Source organism: Schistocerca nitens, chromosome 8 (genome assembly GCF_023898315.1).
Source record: "Schistocerca nitens isolate TAMUIC-IGC-003100 chromosome 8, iqSchNite1.1, whole genome shotgun sequence".
In the NCBI taxonomy this organism is placed as follows: domain Eukaryota; kingdom Metazoa; phylum Arthropoda; class Insecta; order Orthoptera; family Acrididae; genus Schistocerca; species Schistocerca nitens.
Window position 1 is genome coordinate 630,825,467 of NC_064621.1, and position 20,194 is coordinate 630,845,660.

The 20,194-nt window shown below is 43.8% G+C and overlaps 1 non-coding gene across 1 annotated transcript; it reads left to right on the forward strand.

Moving 5' to 3' along the window:
* The first annotated feature begins 10,007 nt into the window (after positions 1-10,007).
* On the forward strand, positions 10,008-10,082 carry Trnat-ugu (transfer RNA threonine (anticodon UGU)). The gene has a single exon. It is a non-coding gene; the product is annotated as a tRNA-Thr (tRNA).
* The last annotated feature ends 10,112 nt before the right edge of the window (positions 10,083-20,194 follow it).

Here is a 20,194-nt window from a genome sequence, read left to right on the forward strand (position 1 = left end):
CATCACACACATCCATGCCCGAGGCAGGATTCGAACCTGCGACCGTAGCAGCAGCGCAGTTCCGGACTGCAATAATGACAAATGGTTAGCAGAATTATCCAGGAGTACTGCTCCTACATAACTGACGAACCTGTACAATGATGTATTAACTACATATTGGTGCCAGTGTGTAACACCGGAAATGCAGATAAAATATCTTCTGCAGCATCCAAAATTTTCGCCGTTTAATATCCGTTGATAACTTGTACTGTATAATTTATTCCGAGGCTGTAAGCTGTATTACAGAAATTATATTTAATACGTATTCGATGTAATAGTAGCCGGCCGGAGTGGCCGTGCGGTTCTAGGCGCTACAGTCCGGAACCGAGCGACCGCTACGGTCGCAAGTTCGAATCCTGCCTCGGGCATGGATGTATCTGATGTCCTTAGGCTAGTTAGGTTTAATTAGTTGTAAGTTCTAGGTGACTGATGACCTCAGAAGTTAAGTCGCATAGTGCTCAGAGACAATTTATACGCTATAACATTGCTTTGTTACACTATCGAGTAACGTCTGTCACAGTGTCAGTTCGTCTGTTCTCTAGAATAATAAGTCACAAGTAACAACTAAAATTTGCATTACAGCTTTCAGTGCCGCGTATCATCTGTTCACCAACGTTTGTACCACGTTGTTAAAACCTTGTGTCTCTCGCTGTCTATGTACACTGGGATGGACAACAGTCATGGTATACCTCCTAATACCGTGTCGAACCTCATTTTGCCCGGCGTAGTGCAGCAGCTCGAGGTGGCATGGAGTCAACAAGTCTTTCCAAGCCAACACACTTGACTTCTTCGCAACAAATAATCCTGAGTTAATAACGAGAATCAAAACGGATACAGGGATTAGTGAACACAGGGTTGTCGCAGCGAGACTGAGTATTGTAACACCCAAATTGTCCAAAAATAAACGAAAACTATACCTAATCAAAAAAAGCAGATAAAAATTCACTTAACGCCTTCCTGAGAGACAATCCCCAGTCCTTCCAAGTAAATAAGTTCAGACCACATGTGGTTTGAGTTCAGAGAAATAGTATCGGCAGCAATTGAGAGATTGGTAGCAATTAAATTAACAAACGACGGAGCTGATCCTCCTTGGTACCGAAAACTGGTCAGAACACTGTTGCAGAAACAATGAAACTAACATGCGAAATTTAAACAGACGCAAAATACCTAAGACCCGCGATCTTTTACAGAAGCTCGAAATTTAGCACGGACTTCAATGCGAGATGCTTATAACAGTTTTCACAAGGAAACTTAGTCTCCAAACCTGGCAGAAAACCCAAAGAGATTCTGGTCGTATGTGAAGTACGTTAGTGGCAGTAAACAATCAATGCCTTCTCTGCGCGATAGTAGTGGAGGTTCAAATGGCTCTGAGCATTATGGGACTTAACAGCTATGGTCATCAGTCCCATGGAACTTAGAACTACTTAAACCTAACTAACCTAAGGACATCACACAACACCCAGTCATCACGAGGCAGAGAAAATCCCTGACCCCGCCGGGAATCGAACCCAGGAACCCGGGCGTGGGAAGCGAGAATGCTACCGCTCGACCACGAGCTGCGGACCTAGTAGTGGAGATACTATCGAAGACAGTGCTGCCAAAGCAGAGTTACTAAACACAGCCTTCCGAAATGCCTTCACAATAGAAGACGAAGTAAATATTCCAGAATTCGAATTAAGAACAGCTGCCAACATGAGTAACGTAGAAGTAAATATCCTCGGTGTAGTGAAACAACTTAAATCACTTAATAAAAGCAAGTCTTCTGGTCCAGACTGTATACCGATAAGGTTCCTTTCAGAGTATGCTGATGCATTAGCTCCATACTTAACAATCATACACAACCCTTCGCTCGACGAAAGACACGTACCCAAAGACTGGAAAGTTGGACAGTTCACACCAATGTTCAAGAAAGGTAGTAGGAGTAATCCACTTAATTATAGGCGCATATCATTTACGTCGATATGCAGCAGGATTCTGGAACTTATATTTTGTTCGAACATAATGAATTACCTCAAGAAAACGGTCTATTGACACACAGTCAACATGGGTATAGGAAACATCGTTCTGGTGAAACACAACTATCTCTTTATTCGCATGAAGTGTAGAGTGCTATTGACAAGGGATTTGAGATCGTTTCCGTATTTCTGGATTTCCAGAAGGCTTTTGACACTGTACCACACAAGCGGCTTGTAGTGAAATGGCGTGCTCATGGAACATCGCCTCAGTTATGTGACTAGATTTGTGACTTCCTGTCAGAGACGTCACAGTTCGTAGTAACTGACGGAAAGTCATCTAGTAAAACAGAAGTGATTTCTGGCGTTCCCCAAGATACAGTTATAGGCCCTTTGCTGTTGCTTAGTATATAAACGTTTTGGGACGCAATCTGAGCAGCCGTCTTAGTTTGTTTTCAGATGACGCTGTCATTTATCGAATAATAAAGTCATCAGAAGATCAAAACAAATTGCAACACGATTTAGAAAAGATATCTGAATGGTGCGAAAATTGGCAGTCGACCCTAAATAAGGAAGAGTGTGAGGTTATCCACATGAGTGCTGAAAGGAATTCGTTAAACATCGGTTACACGATAAATCAGTAAATCAAAAGGCCATAAATTCAACTAAATACCCAGGAATTACAATTACGAACAATTTGAATTGGAAGGAACACATACAAAATGTTTTGGGGAAGGCTAACCAAAGATTGCGTTTTATTGGCAGGATTCTTAGAAAATGTGACTGATGTACTAAGGAGACTGCCTACACTAGGCTTGTCTGTCCTCATTTAGAACACCGCTGCTCGGTGTGGGATCCTTACCTGATATGACTGACGTTGTGGATCGAAAAAGTTCAAAGAAGGGCAGCACGCTTTGTACTGTCGAGAAATATGGGAGAGAGTGTCACTGAAATGATACAGGATTTGGGCTGGACATCATTAGAAGAAAGGTGCTTTTCGTTGCGACGGAATCTTCTCATGAAATTCCAATCACCAAGTTTCTCCTCCGAATGCGAAAATATTTTGTTGACACCAACCTATATAGGGAGAAATGATCACTATAAAATAAGGGAAATCAGAGCTTGTTCGGAAAGATAGAGGTGTTCGTTGTTTCCGCGCGCTGTACGAGATTGGAATAATAGAGAATTGTGAAGGTGCTTCGATGAACCTTCTGCCAGGCACTTAAATGTGATTCGCAGAGTATCCACGTAGACGGAGTGAAGAAATATTGCTCCAAGATGCTTGTTTAAATACCCACAACTGCGGAAGTACTGTCGGTGGACAGTTTTGTGCACAAACTGACTTCTCGATTAAGTCCCACTAATGTTCGATGGGATTCATGTCGGACGATATGGGTGGCAAAATCATTTATTCGAATTGTACGGTATACTCGGTTGTAGTCTCTCCCCGATGTTATTCAATCTGTATATTGAGCAAGCAGTAAAGGAAACAAAAGAAAAATTTGGAGTAGGTATTAAAATTCATGGAGAAGAAGTAAAAACTTTGAGGTTCGCCGATGACATTGTAATTCTGTCAGAGACGGCAAAGGACTTGGAAGAGCAGTTGAACGGAATGGACAGTGTCCTGAAAGGAGGATATAAGATTAACATCAACAAAAGCAAAACGAGGATAATGGAATGTAGTCAAAGTAAATCGGGTGATGCTGAGGGAATTAAATTAGGAAATGAGACACTTAAAGTAGTAAAGGAGTTTTGCTATTTAGGGAGTAAAATAACTGATGATGGTCGGAGAGGATATAAAATGTAGACTGGCAATGGCAAGGAAATCGTTTCTGAGGAAGAGAAATTTGTTAACATCGAGTATAGATTTAAGTGTCAGGAAGTCGTTTCTGAAAGTATTTGTATGGAGTGCAGCCATGTATGGAAGTGAAACATGGACGATAACTAGTTTGGACAAGAAGAGAATAGAAGCTTTCGAAATGTGGTGCTACAGAAGAATGCTGAAGATAAGGTGGGTAGATCACGTAACTAATGAGGAGGTATTGAATAGGATTGGGGAGAAGAGAAGTTTGTGGCACAACTTGACAAGAAGAAGGGATCGGTTGGTAGGACATGTTTTGAGGCATCAAGGGATCACAAATTTAGCATTGGAGGGCAGCGTGGAGGGTAAAAATCGTAGAGGGAGACCAAGAGATCAATACACTAAGCAGATTCAGAAGGATGTAGGTTGCAGTAGGTACTGGGAGATGAAGAAGCTTGCACAGGATAGAGTAGCATGGAGAGCTGCATCAAACCAGTCTCAGGACTGAAGACCACAACAACAACAACAACTCTTCAAATCAGTGACGAACAATTGTAGCCCGGTGACATTGTCATCCTCAGAACTGAAGTCCAAAAATGGCCGCAGATTGTTTCCAAGTTGCCGAAAATAACCATTTCCGTTCAATAACATGTTCAAGTAGACCATGTGCACCACACTCGAACCCTACCATCAGCTCTTTCACCAAGTGAAATCGAGAGTCATCTGACCAGGCCTCGGTCTCCCAGTCGTCTACTGTCCAGGAGAGGCGCTGCACGCCTGCATTTAGCAAAGGCACTCCCGTCGGTCGTCTGCTGCCACAGCCAGTCGATGCTAAATTTCGTTGCACTGATCTGACGGATACGTTCGTCGTACTTCCCACATTGATTTCAGCGATTATATAACTCAGTGTTGCTTGTCTGTCAGATTGACAACTCTACGCAAATGCCGTTCCTCTCGGTCGTGAAGTGGAGCCCGTCAACCACTGCGTTGTCCTGGTGAGAGGTAATGCTTGAAATTTGGTATTCTCGGCCCGCCCTCAACACTGTGGATCTCCAAGTACTGAACTCCCTAATGGTTTTCGGATTGGAATGTCCCATGCGTCTGGCTTCAGCTACCATTCCGCGTTCAAAGTCTGTGAATTCCCACCGTACGGCCATAATCCTGTCGGAGACAGTTTGACACGTACCACCGGAGTACAAATGACGGCTCCGCCAACGCACTGCCCTTTTATGCATTGTGTACGCGATACTACTGCCACCTCTATATGTGCAGATCACTATCCCATGACTTTTCTTACCTCACTGTACAAACTACGTACGGTCAATGAACTGAACCACATCCGCGCATGTTTCAGGCTACCGTGAATGAACGCACTGCACGTTTATTTGGGAATTTAACAGGATATTTGAAAACTCACAAAGTCAAAATTTGAAGCCAAAAGAAGAACGAACATTAACAATACTTACCGATAGACTGTTGTGTCGGGATAAAATTTTCTCTGTGCTCAAGAGTGTCCACATCTCAGAAAACTTTTGTTTATCGTGTGATAATCGAGGAAGAATAGCTGCACATATTAATAATATTGTTTCACGTAGCTTTTTGTTAGTTGTGTCAGTGGAAACGATAACCTTGGACTCTCCCAAACTGTCGCCTGTACTAGCGAGAACGTATCACTTCCGTTCACCTTGCAGACATATCATTTAACAGATGTGCGTGCCAGTACGTGTTAGTTGTTACTTGTGACTAATGGTTCAAATGGCTCTGAGCACTATGGGACTCAACTGCTGAGGTCATAAGTCCCCTAGAACTTAGAACTACTTAAACCTAACTAACCTAAGGACAACACACACATCCATGCCCGAGGCAGGATTCGAACCTGCGACCGTAGCGGTCGCGCGGTTCCAGACTGTAGCGCCAGAACCGCTCGGCCACCAGCGGCCGGCATTTGTGACTAATCACAGTGTAGCAGCTACAGTGATAAACAACAGAAACAACGTTGTTACATAGGGAAGGTTGGAGGTGTACAAGTTGTGAATTCGTGAAGTATACGAACATCTAATAAGAATGCAACCGCATGACGTCGTCGATAAGCGCTGGTATTTCCATAGGAGCTCGGTCTGGCATTTGAAGGCAAATCTGCAGCAAGTAAGCCCTGCCCAAGGTAATCTAATATTTTGGTTTTGCAGAGCACTTCCGAAAATGGAACACACACACACACACACACACACACACACACACACACACATTGTAAACACTAGCTAGCGCCACCACACAACCAAAGATGACCGACGTCAAAAGTTATCGATACTGAAAATTAATAACCAACATGTGAGGTACCATTAACTCCAGTGTTTCTTGTCAAGAGAGAGAGAGCAGGATTCCACACAGAATGTAAGCTGAAACGTCCATCGCTATTTACAATATTACTTGCTAATTTCAGTTGAACTGCTTTCTTAATAACAATATCCAATACGCTGGTATCTCCGTGTTGTTATATTCCACAGGATGACAACGCTCTGCAATAGCGCACTTGCTCGGCTGCTGTAAGCGTGTGTGATAGACTTACGCTCAGTGCCCCGTTCCCCCAATACAGTACTTGACATGCCACAACTGCAACGAGTACGATACCATACCCGTCTTGCGCAAACCATGATTATCCTCAACCTAACCTCAGGTGTCGAAAAACGTTGTTTAAACTGTTACAAATTATAACTAAAATACCAGTTACAAAAAACCACCTTTTACAGCAATCACTGTTATCGGAATGTAGCAGGTTTTCTCTTCCCTTCAACCCCCTCGGTATGACTGGCCTTACCTTGGCAGGCTGTGCCCTTTTACGAACCGTTAATAGTTCGCCTTGTGGCTGAGTGGCCTAACATTAGCTCCGCTGCTGAATTTACGGCCACCTCTGTAATAGCGTTAAAATTTCTGTCCACCGTCTACACTTCCATAGAGTTTGCGCTTATTGAAACTGGTGTGTATTAACAATGTAATAGGGTGCCAAATCCCGCACGAGTCTACAGTGCTGTACTATTAAAAAATGTACCTTGCACAGAGTAGAGCGCAAGACGCATCGCACTGTTTGTGTAGCCGGCAGAGCTGTGACTGTGCAAACCGCTGCAACTCAAGATAAAGAATCGATCACCCAGCATTCTTCTCAAGCGGACTCCTGTTGCACTGTCAATGACCCGACCTACTGCCTGCCATCACTGCTAATAGTTCGTCTGTCTAGTCCACAGAATCTTTGCCATCCGTTTTCTGGTAAATTTGTTGCGACTGTCTACTGAAAAAGGTTTATGTTCTTACTCACTTAGCGAATAAATGTAACGGGGAGTCACATGAAAACGAGACACATGGAAAAGAATGGCCAGGTGCGACTAGAACCAGGGCACCCAGGGTTCCGTACAAACTTAATTATCTATACAGACGGTTTATCCGTTCCGAGAATCGATGATATCGATGATTTTTGCTTGTTATCAACGTTGATACTGGCAAGATATCGCTCCCAGGAATTCCTAGAGATTAGAGGATGTTTTAATTTGAAGTTTGAAGTCGGACAACAAATGGCAAAAGCAATATTTTCTTGTACAATATAATTATAAATTAAGAAATTCAGAGTTTTTCAATAATACGTTCTGTGAAACATTGATTCCTGCCAAATTTCATAACTCTAGGCCAATGAGAAGTACCCTATATACACTCCTGGAAATGGAAAAAAGAACACATTGACACCGGTGTGTCAGACCCACCATACTTGCTCCGGTCACTGCGAGAGGGCTGTACAAGCAATGATCACACGCACGGCACAGCGGACACACCAGGAACCGCGGTGTTGGCCGTCGAATGGCGCTAGCTGCGCAGCATTTGTGCACCGCCGCCGTCAGTGTCAGCCAGTTTGCCGTGGCATACGGAGCTCCATCGCAGTCTTTAACACTGGTAGCATGCCGCGACAGCGTGGACGTGAACCGTATGTGCAGTTGACGGACTTTGAGCGAGGGCGTATAGTGGGCATGCGGGAGGCCGGGTGGACGTACCGCCGAATTGCTCAACACGTGGGGCGTGAGGTCTCCACAGTACATCGATGTTGTCACCAGTGGTCGGCGGAAGGTGCACGTGCCCGTCGACCTGGGACCGGACCGCAGCGACGCACGGATGCACGCCAAGACCGTAGGATCCTACGCAGTGCCGTAGGGGACCGCACCGCCACTTCCCAGCAAATTATGGACACTGTTGCTCCTGGGGTATCGGCGAGGACCATTCGCAACCGTCTCCATGAAGCTGGGCTACGGTCCCACACACCGTTAGGCCGTCTTCCGCTCACGCCCCAACATCGTGCAGCCTGCCTCCAGTGGTGTCGCGACAGGCGTGAATGGAGGGACGAATGGAGACGTGTCGTCTTCAGCGATGAGAGTCGCTTCTGCCTTGGTGCCAATGATGGTCGTATGCGTGTTTGGCGCCGTGCAGGTGAGCGCCACAATCAGGACTGCATACGACCGAGGCACACAGGGCCAACACCCGGCATCATGGTGTGGGGAGCGATCTCCTACACTGGCCGTACACCACTGGTGATCGTCGAGGGGACACTGAATAGTGCACGGTACATCCAAACCGTCATCGAACCCATCTTTCTACCATTCCTAAACCGGCAAGGGAACTTGCTGTTCCAACAGGACAATGCACGTCCGCATGTATCCCGTGCCACCCAACGTGCTCTAGAAGGTGTAAGTCAACTACCCTGGCCAGCAAGATCTCCGGATCTGTCCCCCATTGAGCATGTTTGGGACTGGATGAAGCGTCGTCTCACGCGGTCTGCACGTCCAGCACGAACGCTGGTCCAACTGAGGCGCCAGGTGGAAATGGCATGGCAAGCCGTTCCACAGGACTACATCCAGCATCTCTACGATCGTCTCCATGGGAGAATAGCAGCCTGCATTGCTGCGAAAGGTGGATATACACTGTACTAGTGCCGACATTGAGCATGCTCTGTTGCCTGTGTCTATGTGCCTGTGGTTCTGTCAGTGTGATCATGTGATGTATCTGACCCCAGGAATGTGTCAATAAAGTTTCCCCTTCCTGGGACAATGAATTCACGGTGTTCTTATTTCAATTTCCAGGAGTGTACTTCGATCATTTAATTTTCAAGTATCAAAATATGTGATAAATGGCCGTATCTTTTGACTGCAATGATTTGAAACCTTAAAATGTTGACGCGACCAAGAGACCACAGTTCTTAATACGTGACATAAATTCGAACGCCATACGTCTACCCGGCGCGAGAAAAATGGTTCTTAACAGTCGGACACAGAGACAGGAAGAGAGACGGTCAACAAAGCGATTGTATAAGCGATCCGTTTTTACAGACTGAGGAACGGAACCCCTAAAAGTAAATAAACTTCTTATTATTTCAAAAGTAATCGCCAGAACTTAAATACATTTATCGCACTGTGTGACAACGCAGTCAGTGCCTTAATAGAAAAAAGATGGGGTTGCTTACGGAACTATGATTCTATCCAAGTGTGCACCTCTTCGTCCGATGCAAATCTAAGTCACGGATGTCTTTCTCCAGGGCTCCAAAAATAAGGAAATCGCATGGGGAGATATCTGGGCTATATGGAGAGTGTATAAGAGTTTCCCATCTAAATTTTTGCAGCTTACTCCAAGCAATCTTGGCAATATGCAGGCTCACCCACATAAAGGCATTCGTGAGCGTCGATCTGTTTCGGATAAAGGGCACCAGTGTACAATTATAATTCCGCAAACATCTTTTCATGAAGGCATTTACCGTCTTTTCTCACAGTGTGATAAATGTGTTAACAGTTATGGCTATTACTTTTGCAATAATAAAATGTTTACTTACTTCTATCCATCGATCTCTCATTTAACTGCCGTTTATAATTATTCGGGTCAGAACAATTTTCTTAGTATTTTGCACTGTAATTGCAGTATTCTGATAAGCTACAAAGGGACGCTACATCTATTGATTTTAGACATTAATCGACCGCTTAACAGCAAGTTACATGCAAGACGCTGCTATACATCTCAAAAATTCCAAATACCGGAGTTTGACATTAATGTTGCATATAATAACTATATATGACGGTAGTATCTGTTCCCGAAAGAACAGTTACCGTCGATGACCATGCAGCTTTGCTAGAAATGAAATGATAATTAAATAGACACCCTAGCTGACACCCTGCAGACGCACTATCCTCTGTGCCCGCGGTGGCTCAGATGGATAGAGCGTCTGCCATGTAAGCAGGAGATCCCGGGTTCGAGTCCCGGTCGGGGCACACATTTTCAACATGTCCCCAATGAAGTGTATCAACGCCTGCTTGCAGCTAGGGTGTCTATTTAATTATCATTTCATTGCATATTAATAGCTATACATTTCAGATTTAACTGTCTTCGTTAACTTTAACCTTCCTACCATAAGGTGAAATATCAGGAAACATGGGACAGGATCGTGTCGTATACGACACTTAGCTAAAAAATTGTTTTTCTTTCTCCCGTTCTAAATATGGTTCATTTGGTTTTCATACGTAACAGAGACTAAGGCACACTAGCTGTGTTTACTGTGCAAACGAAAACAAGCAAGACGTGTCGAATCCGACATCGTCTTGTGGGAGGAAGGTTAATAAGTTGTTGTAACGACTGTATTGTTCACAGCAAAAAGCCAATAAAATTAAAGTTTAACAAGCAGTTTGCTTTCCGCGCGCGTTAATGTTCACTCGTCAGTTTATTTTATACATGCTCTTTTTTGGCATTTCGCTTATTTGAACTACAAAACGGAATGAACACGTGTTCTCGTTAGGAGCGTAGTACTGAGTGGGTCACGCGATACGTGGACACGTTCACAACACGCGGAGGGGCACAATGCAGGGTTATTAGACTCAGAGATTTTTTAGTGTGCGAAAAAGAAGACTTCTGTAATTTTATCCGTTATCCGAACCGTCAATTATCCCGTCGTCCCATAACATTTCACAGTCCACACACACACACACACACACACACACACACACACACGGCCTCGAGCGGTGCAAGGCCTCTTTTCATACAGTTAGCTAGCTTCACAACGCGGCTTTACAAAATGCCAATTAGTTAACAATCGCATTAGCACTTGCCACAGCTCTTCATTTTGCGCTTTGAGCACAAAACCGTGTTTATCGAAAATGTTACAGTCCATATTTTTCACAAAGCCGAAACAATATTACGGGAACAACATTGTTTGTCATTGGTGTCGAATAAAGCGGAAACCGCAAAATCTGCAACCAACGCTGGTCGACAATGGCATTCATAGTGTTATTTTTTTCCAGCATTGATGTATATGCTACAAATATCAATGGGAAACTGTAGTAAAGTTTAATAATGATATCACCATTTTGCATAACGTGTTCTGGAGATGAATTAGTCTGCCATTGAAATCTCTGGGTGAGAACTTCACACGAAACTGTAGTCACTAGATATAACAACTTGCATTCTGCAGGTCGGAGGGTGGAATGTAAGATCCCTTAACTGAGCAGTCAGACTGGGCAGTTTAAAAAGAGAAATGGATAGGGTGAAGTTAGATGAAAGCTGAGTATATTGTATTTCGTGTAAAAAAAATCTATGGTGTGAATAGTTCATAAATCACAGGAAATATTTACAATATTATATCAAAATATTACGCCATCTGTACTCGTATAAAACAGAACAAAATCGACGTTAAATCGGCATTTTAGGATTTCACGTGAAATATATCGAGAACAGTCAGCCGATGCGGTCACACCAGCTGCTATACAGGGTGGAGAAAGATTGTCACGAAATGTTAACCCTGGATAGATGTTGTGTAGGTCGACAACGCACCATTTTTAAACTACGGAACCTTGGCGACACGCGCTCCGATTGGCCGTGGGATTGCTTTGTTGTAGTCCGTCGGTTGACGGGCAGCGCTACGGTTGTCGGTTCACACGTACAAACGTCCCTCGCACCGTCACTGCCCCAACGTGACAGGCACACGTGTCGAATAGGTCTTGCTGTTTGTGTCCATCTCACGTCAGAGGCATTCACACCTAAGCTTCGCTTCGGAGCACACACACGTCACCGGCGATTTAGTCATACAGTAAGCATGCCGGCACAGAGTTCGTTTGAAGAACAACGAGATATGGTGTTTGTTTATGGACTAGCCGGCGGTAGGTAATGCGCGTGAAGCTCGACGGTTGTATAAGGAACGGTCCCCAGCATGACGCCACCCACACCCGCAAACGTTTACAGCAGTTCACCGGCGACCTGGCGAAACAGGCCCGTTAGCGGGATGTCATGGTGATGCCGGAAGACCTCCAACACGACGGGATGCTGCATTTGAAGAGACTATTCTCGAGCGCTTCGAGGAAGCACCTACGACAAGTAATCGAACGGTTGGTCTGGGTGGTTTTGATGGCTGAGGGCCAGCATCCATTTAGTTTCCACCCTGCCCAAGACGCAAATCCAGTGGCGGACTATGAACACATGCTATGGTTTTGCTGGTGGTTTCTGCGACGTGTTGCACGAGATCCCGACTTCCCCGCCATTGCGTTGTTTAACGACGAGTGCGCCTTATAACACCCGAAACGTTCTTTACTGGGCAACGGGAAATGTTCACGTCACGTACATCCACGGACACCAGGAACGATTTTTGCTCAACATTTGGACAGAAATTGTGAGTGACCATCTGATTTGGCCTGTCCGTCTACCCCCTCGACTTACCGGGCCAAATTACCTTCACTTTTTGCAATATCTCTACGCTGCGTGCTGAAAGATGTTCCCCTGGACATACGACTACGCAGGTGGTTGCAACACGATGGGGCGCCCGCACATAACAGTTGCGCTGTGCGCGGATATTTAAACGAACTCTTCGGCTGCCGAGTAATTGGCAGAGGTGCTCGTAGGACATGACTCCCGCGATCACCAGACCTCACGCCACCGGACTTTTTCCTGTGGGGTTTCTTTAAGCTTCTAGTTCACCCACCCGGACGCGAACTACCCAGTAACGAAGGGGAATTGATGGATCGCATCCAACATTCCGCCAATCACATCAGGGCAATGTCAGGAATCTTTGAAAGAGTTCAGCGTTACCAAAGCTTGTTCTGCGACAGAGGTCGCCAGTTCGAGTACCTGCTTTAAGTAAACAATGTCCTAGCTACAAAATGGGCCCTTTTCAGGACCGACACAATTTTCAAAAGACTTCTTGTATGCGAACTAACACCTGTTGACGGGTTTGTTCGCGGTAAGCCTCATCATGAAACTACAATGATTGTGTTGGGACCCCGGCGGATTCGCCCCTAGAGTGGAACGCTGGCCCGCTACCACCGGTCGTCCGGGCCGCCTTGGATACATCGCGATCTCCGGCAGACAAAGCATTCGCGGTCACGCTTTGTCCAGAGCATCCGGCAACAGTCCAATTGTCCTTACTTTAGAAACTGTGCGTTATCGACCTATACAACGTTAGTAATTTTGGTTCCTACTGACATCAGCTATCCAGGGTTAAAATTTCGTGACACAATCTTTCTCCACCCTGTATGCACGCCACAACTACCTTACTTTTAATGTCCTTTTAGGGCAAATATTTCACTGCAGACCCAACCATCAAGAAATGCTGAAATGTAATTTGTTATGGGAATTATAGATGGAGCATATATGAAGATTAAACAGACATTCGAAGAAAAGATAATGGTTCAAATGGCTCTGAGCACTATGGGACTTAACATCTGTGGTCATCAGTCCTCTAGAACTTAGAACTACTTAAACCTAACTAACCTAAAGACATCAGACACATCCATGCCCGAGGCAGGATTCGAACCTGCGACCGTAGCGGTCACGTGGTTCCAGACTCAAGCGCCTAGAACCGCACGGCCACACCAGGCCGGCCGAAGAAAAGAGAAAATGTATGAATATTAAGAGTTGTTGTTGTTGTGGTCTTTAGTCCTGAGACTGGTTTGATGCAGCTCTCCATGCTACTCTATCCTGTGCCAGCTTCTTCATCTCCTAGTAACTACTGCAACCTACATCCTTCTGAATCTGCTTAGTGTATTCATCTCTTGGTGTCCCTCTACGATTTTTACCCTCCACGGTGCCCTCCAATACTAAATTGGTGATCCCTTGATGCCTCAGAACATGTCCCACCAACCGATCCCTTCTCCTTGTCATGTTGTGCCACAAACTTCTCTTCTCCCCAATCCTATTCAATACCTCCTCATTAGTTATGTGATCTACCCATCTAATCTTCAGCATTCTTCTGTAGCACCACATTTCGAAAGCTTCTATTCTCTTCTTGTCCAAACTATTTATCGTCCATGTTTCACTTCCATACGTGGCTACACTCCATACAAATACTTTCAGAAACGACTTCCTGACATTTAAATCTATACTCGATGTTAACAAATTTCTGTTCTTCAGAAACGATTTCTTTGCCATTGCCAGTCTACGTTTTATATGCTCTCTACTTCGACCATCATCAGTTATTTTGCTCCCCTAATAGCAAAACTCCTTTACTACTTTAAGTGTAGTTCCCTCAGAATCACCCGACTTTATTCGACTACATTCCATTATCCTCGTTTTGCTTTTGTTGATGTTCATCTTATATCCTCCTTTCAAGACACTAACCATTCCGTTCAACTGCTCTTCCAAGTCCTTTGCTGTCTCTGACAGAATTACAATGTCATCGGAAAACCTCAAAGTTCTTATTTCTTCCCCATGGATTTTAATACCTACTCCGAATTTTTCTTTTGTTTCCTTCACTGCTTGCTCAATATGCAGATTGAATAACATCGGGGAGAGGCTACAACCCTGTCTCACTCCCTTCCCAACCACTGCTTCCCTTTCATGTCCCTCGACTCTTACAACTGCTATCTGGTTTCTGTACAAATTGTAAATAGCCTTTCGCTCCCTGTATTTTACCCCTGCCACATTTAGAATTTGAAAGAGAGTATTCCAGTCAACATTGTCAAAAGCTTTCTCTAAATCTACAAATGCTAGAAACGTAGGTTTGCCTTTTCTTAATCTTTCTTCTAAGATAAGTCGTAAGGTCAGTATTGCCTCACGTGTTCCAATATTTCTACGGAATCCAAACTGATCATCCCCGAGGTCTGCTTCTACCAGTTTTTCCATTCGTCTGTAAAGGATTCGCGTTAGTATTTTGCAGCTGTGACTTATTACACTGGTAGTTCGGTAATTTTCACATCTGTCAACACCTGCTTTCTTTGGGATTGTAATTATTATATTCTTCTTGAAGTCTGATGGTATTTTGCCTGTCTCATACATCTTGCTCACCAGATGGTAGAGTTTGTTAGGCCTGGCTCTCCCAAGGCTGTCAGTAGTTCTAATGGAATGTTGTCTGCTCCAGGAGCCTTGTTTCGACTCAGGTCTTTCACGCAGTATCATATCTCCCATTTCATCTTCATCTACATCCTCTTCCATTTCCATAATATTGTCCTCAAGTACATCGCCCTTGTATAGACCCTCTATATACTCTTTCCACCTTTCTGCTTTCCCTTCTTTGCTTAGAACTGGGTTTCCATCTGAGCTCTTGATATTCGTACAAGTGGTTCTCTTTTCTTCAAAGGTCTCTTTAATTTTCCTATAGGCAGTATCTATCTTACCCCTGGTGAGACAAGCCTCTACATCCCTACATTTGTCCTCTAGCCATCCCTGCTTAACCATTTTGCACTTCCTGTCGATCTCATTTTTGAGACGTTTGTATTCCTTTTTGCCTGCTTCATTTACTGCATTTTTATATTTTCTCCTTTTCGTCTCTTACATTAAGAGAACAAATGAAAAACGAGCGTCGAGGTATGAAGGAAAGTTGTAAATTTGAATGGGTACACAGGGTTCACCAGAACTAGACCATCAAACTTTCATGGGTGGAATCACGGACCGAAACAGCAAGACAATGTCTAGTAAACATGGGATTTAAAATGCATACCACAAGATATAAAAGCAGTTGCTCATCTTCGATAATGTGAATAACATCTCTTGTAGCAAAAACTCTTTGCTCACCTTACTCTGGGAGGAGTTACTATGGGCGAGACATAGAAAAACAATCAATTCAACATGGGCCAAAAGTGTATATCTTAAATGTTATGAACTCTTGTTCCCCAAGAGATGTTTTTCTACTGTATCGAGGAGGAAGTAGTGCTCATAGGTCTACAGGTGTGCATTTCACGCCCCCACGTAACCAGACTTCTCTTCTTGTTTTGGTTCACACTACCTCTGAACGTTGGTCGGTGAAGTTCTGGTTCATCCGGTATAGATTATCTTCACAAAGAAAAAGTACTTGGAGCTAATTTTAAAGAAAGGGAAGGGGAAGCAGAAGAATATATGTTGAAAGGTATTACAGCCGAGACAACTTTAATGGAGAACTGAAAGCTGTAAGATAGAGTGAGGCAGCTAAAGCAGGCTACGTTCTCTCTGAATTACTGACATCCTGACAAAACAATACCACCTAGTATGCAAGATATGTGAGACAGACGAGATAGCCCAGAACTTCAGTATGAATGCAGTAATTCCTGACCCAAGAAAGGCAAGTGCTGAAAGATGTGAAAGTTACCAGCAATCGCGTTGCAAATATGATAACACTGTATCTACAGATGAGTAGAAAAAGGTAGACGTCGAACTTGGGGAAGAGCAGTTTGGGCGCAGGAAACAGGTAGGTATGTAGAAGACAATACTGGGACTACGTCTTACCTTAAGAAATAGACTGAAGAAGGTCTTTATTGGGCTGACTGGAATTATTTGAAATTATGAAGGCAGCAGGGATAGTTCAGCGAGCGAAAGTTTACCCACAAGTTGTACAAAATCCAGAGATGCAGGACATGTAAGGGAATCTATGGTTGAGAAGCGTGCAAGTCAAACGGTTCAAATGGCCCTGAGCACCATGGGACTTAACATCTGAGGTCATCAGTCCCTTAGACTTAGAACTTCTTAAACCTGACTAAGCTAAGGACATCACACACATCGATGCCCGAGGCAGGATTCGAACCTGCAACCGTAGCAGCAGCGCGGTTCTGGACTGAAGCGCCTAGAACCGCTCGGCCACAACGGCCGGCCGTGAAAGTCAGATCTGTATCTTATCCTCAATGTTATTCCTTCTATATACTAACCAAGCAATGAAAGAAGTCTAGGAGAAATCCGAAAAGTTCAAGGAGAAGAAAAGTAAACTTTGAGAATGGTCGATGAGAATGTACTTATCTCAGGAATTACAAAGGACTTGGAAAAGCGGTTAAACGGTATAGATGGTGCCGTGAAGAAAGTTTACAGGATACAAACAAAAAAATATAAAACAAGAATAATGGTGTATAGTCGAATTAAATCGGGTGAAACAGAGGCAATTAAAATGGCAAATGAGTCAATAAAAGTAATATACTATTTTGGCAGCAAATTAATTGACGATGGTGATGTATAAATGCACAGTAGCAACTGTAAGAAATGCGATTGTGAAAAAAAGGCATTCATTACAATCGAAAAAGAAATCTCTTCTGGAGCGATTTCTAAAGGAGTGAAACATTTACAATGAAAGGATAGACACGATGAACAGGAAAAGTACTGAAATGAATGGGGAGAAAAGAAATTTATTGCGGAGCTTCACTATAGGAAGATAACAGTTCATATCCAAGATGTCTGTTTTAACTTGAGACATTTAAATATCTCGAAAGCGAGTGTTCTAGATGAAAAGTTATTATTAGTAAAGCTGACATATAGCTGCTACGACTGGCCTCCTTGTAAGCATCCCTCCTGCGTGGGGGATCAACTTCGTATTTCGAATTTGGAAACCCCCGCCTCCTCCATCCTTATTGCATATTTGTATTCTACGCAAAAAGAACCAACAACAAAAACGTACAGTTTACTCAAACAATTGTTTCCCATTCGAGGTAGATGGCACCGTAATCGACGAAGTTCATGTGTGCCTGTTTTCTCAAACAAGAACTGAAGCTTTTGATTCTACATTTCATTTACGATGTAAATGGAAACCATTGAGTTCAAACGGTTGATACTGATGATCAAACGTTATTTGCAAATGTGATTCTACATTACAAATAATATGGCTACAATGAGATTTTCACTCTGCAGCGGAGTGTGCGCTGATATGAAACTTCCTGGCAGATTAAAACTGTGTGCCGGACCGAGACTCGAACTCGGGACCTTTGCCTTTTGCGGGCAAGTGGTCTACCAGCTGAGCTACCCAAGCAGGACTCACGCGCCGCCCTCACTGGTTTACTTCTGCCAGTATCTCGTCTCCTACCTTCCAAATTTTACAGAAGGCCCCCTGCGAACCTTGCAAAACTTGCAGTCCTGAAAGAAAGGGTATAGCGGAGATATGGCTTAGCCACAGCCTAGGGGATGTTTCCAGAATGAGATCTTCACTCTGCAGCGGAGTGTACGCTGATATGAAACTTCCCGTACAGAGCTTCTGTAAAGTTAAAACATGGCTGCAAAACAGCAGCTTTGTAATTCAGAATAGATTGAAAAATCAGCCAATCAGTTGCAAATAAAGGTTTATTATCCCTTGACCATGGTTTCGGTATTTGTAAAAATACCTTATTTGGAAGTTTTGGCCTTATTTCATCACATGATGCAACAGGCGTCACAAGATAAAATATGTGCGTAAGTTACACGTACCTTATGTCAGACACTATAGCCAACTGCAGCAGTTGGCTCATTTTCAATCTATTCTATATTGATATTTCTGATAAGTATGCTACTTTTATAATAGCGTAGGATTCTGTTCTCTGCGGGGTTCATTTTGGTGAGTCCCCAAACCATCGGAATGCTTGACTTCGTTAGCCGGCCTCGCACGCCACCATCAGAGAGACTGATTTCGTTGTGTGTTTCCTTTCAGCCGCCGTAATTCTCGCGCTGGCTACTAGGCAGCTAACGCGCAGTGCAAACCAAATCCATTGTAACAAGGTAAAATGTTCAAGAGGTGGTAGTGAGAGGCGCATCTGCCATGGATATACCATCGAAATGCTTAGAAGCCCACTGATGAGTGGGAAGGAGACTCACCGAAATAAGCACTCCAGTGGTGAGAGGGAAGGGGACTCACCGATATACATCATCCCGATGGAAACAGAACAGTACTACATCCGCGTCGTTTTTCGTAGACCACGCTAAACGTAGTTTCCAACCAGACAATGAAACGGCTAACCATACTCCACTGTAAAATCAAATTCGCGAGACTATAGTAAATTTCGAACGTAAACATCAACCATTAGAACAAAAAGGTTCACATTTACACCGTAAATGAAATGTACGATCAAATGTGTCGTTTCGTAATTGCAATAACAGACACAATTGAGAACTGTCGGTTACAGCGCCATCTGTTAAGAGTAGAAAAGAAGGATTTGAATCAACCATATGTACCGGGTGATCAAAAAGTCAGTATAAATTTAAAACTGAATAAATCACTGAATAATGTAGATAGAGAGGTACAAATTGACACACATGCTTGGAATGACATGGGGTTTTATTCGAAGCAAAAAAATACAAAAGTTCACAAAACGTCCGACAGTTGGCGCTTCATCTGATCAGAATAGCAATAATTAGCATAACAAAGTAAGACAAAGCAAAGATGAGGTTCTTTACAGGAAATGCTCAATATATCCACCATCATTCCTCAACAATAGCTGTAGTCGAGGAGTAATGTTGTGAACAGCACTGTAAAGCATGTCCGGAGTTATGGTGAGGCATTGGCGTCGGATGTTGTCTTTCAGAATCGCTAGAGATGTCGGTCGATCACGATACACTTGCGACTTCAGGTAAGCCCAAAGCCAATAATCGCACGGACTGAGGTCTGGGGACCTGGGAGGCCAAGCATGACGAAAGTGGCGGCTGAGCACACGATCATCACCAAACGACGCGCCCAAGACATCTTTCAGGCGTCTAGCAATTATTTGTTTTTTATTTTATTAAAACCCCATGTCATTCCAAGCATGTGTGTCAATTTTTATCTCTCTATCTACATTAGTCCGTGGTTGATTAAGTTTTCAAATTTTTACTGACTTTTTGATCAACAGGTAGTTTTTGGCGTAGAATGCGAATATGCGATAATAATGGCGGTTTCCGATTTGGAAATACAAAGTTGACCCCGCCCACACGGGAGAGATGGTTAGGAGGTGGTCAGTTGTAGCCCAAGACACATGTCCCCTTCACGAACACAAACTTCTCACCTAGAACACTCTCCTCGTACGATGCGTCATTCTCGAGATAGATAGAAGTCTCGGAAAAAGAAAAAAAAACGTGTATATATATCGTAAGGCATCAAGGAATCACCATTTGGCAGTGGCCGGAGGTGTTGAGGGAGTCCAAGGCTTCCCTACAGTAAGCAGGTTTAGAAGGATGTATGTTTGTAGTAGCAACGCAAAGACGTAGGAGCATACAGAGGAGAGATGCTTCA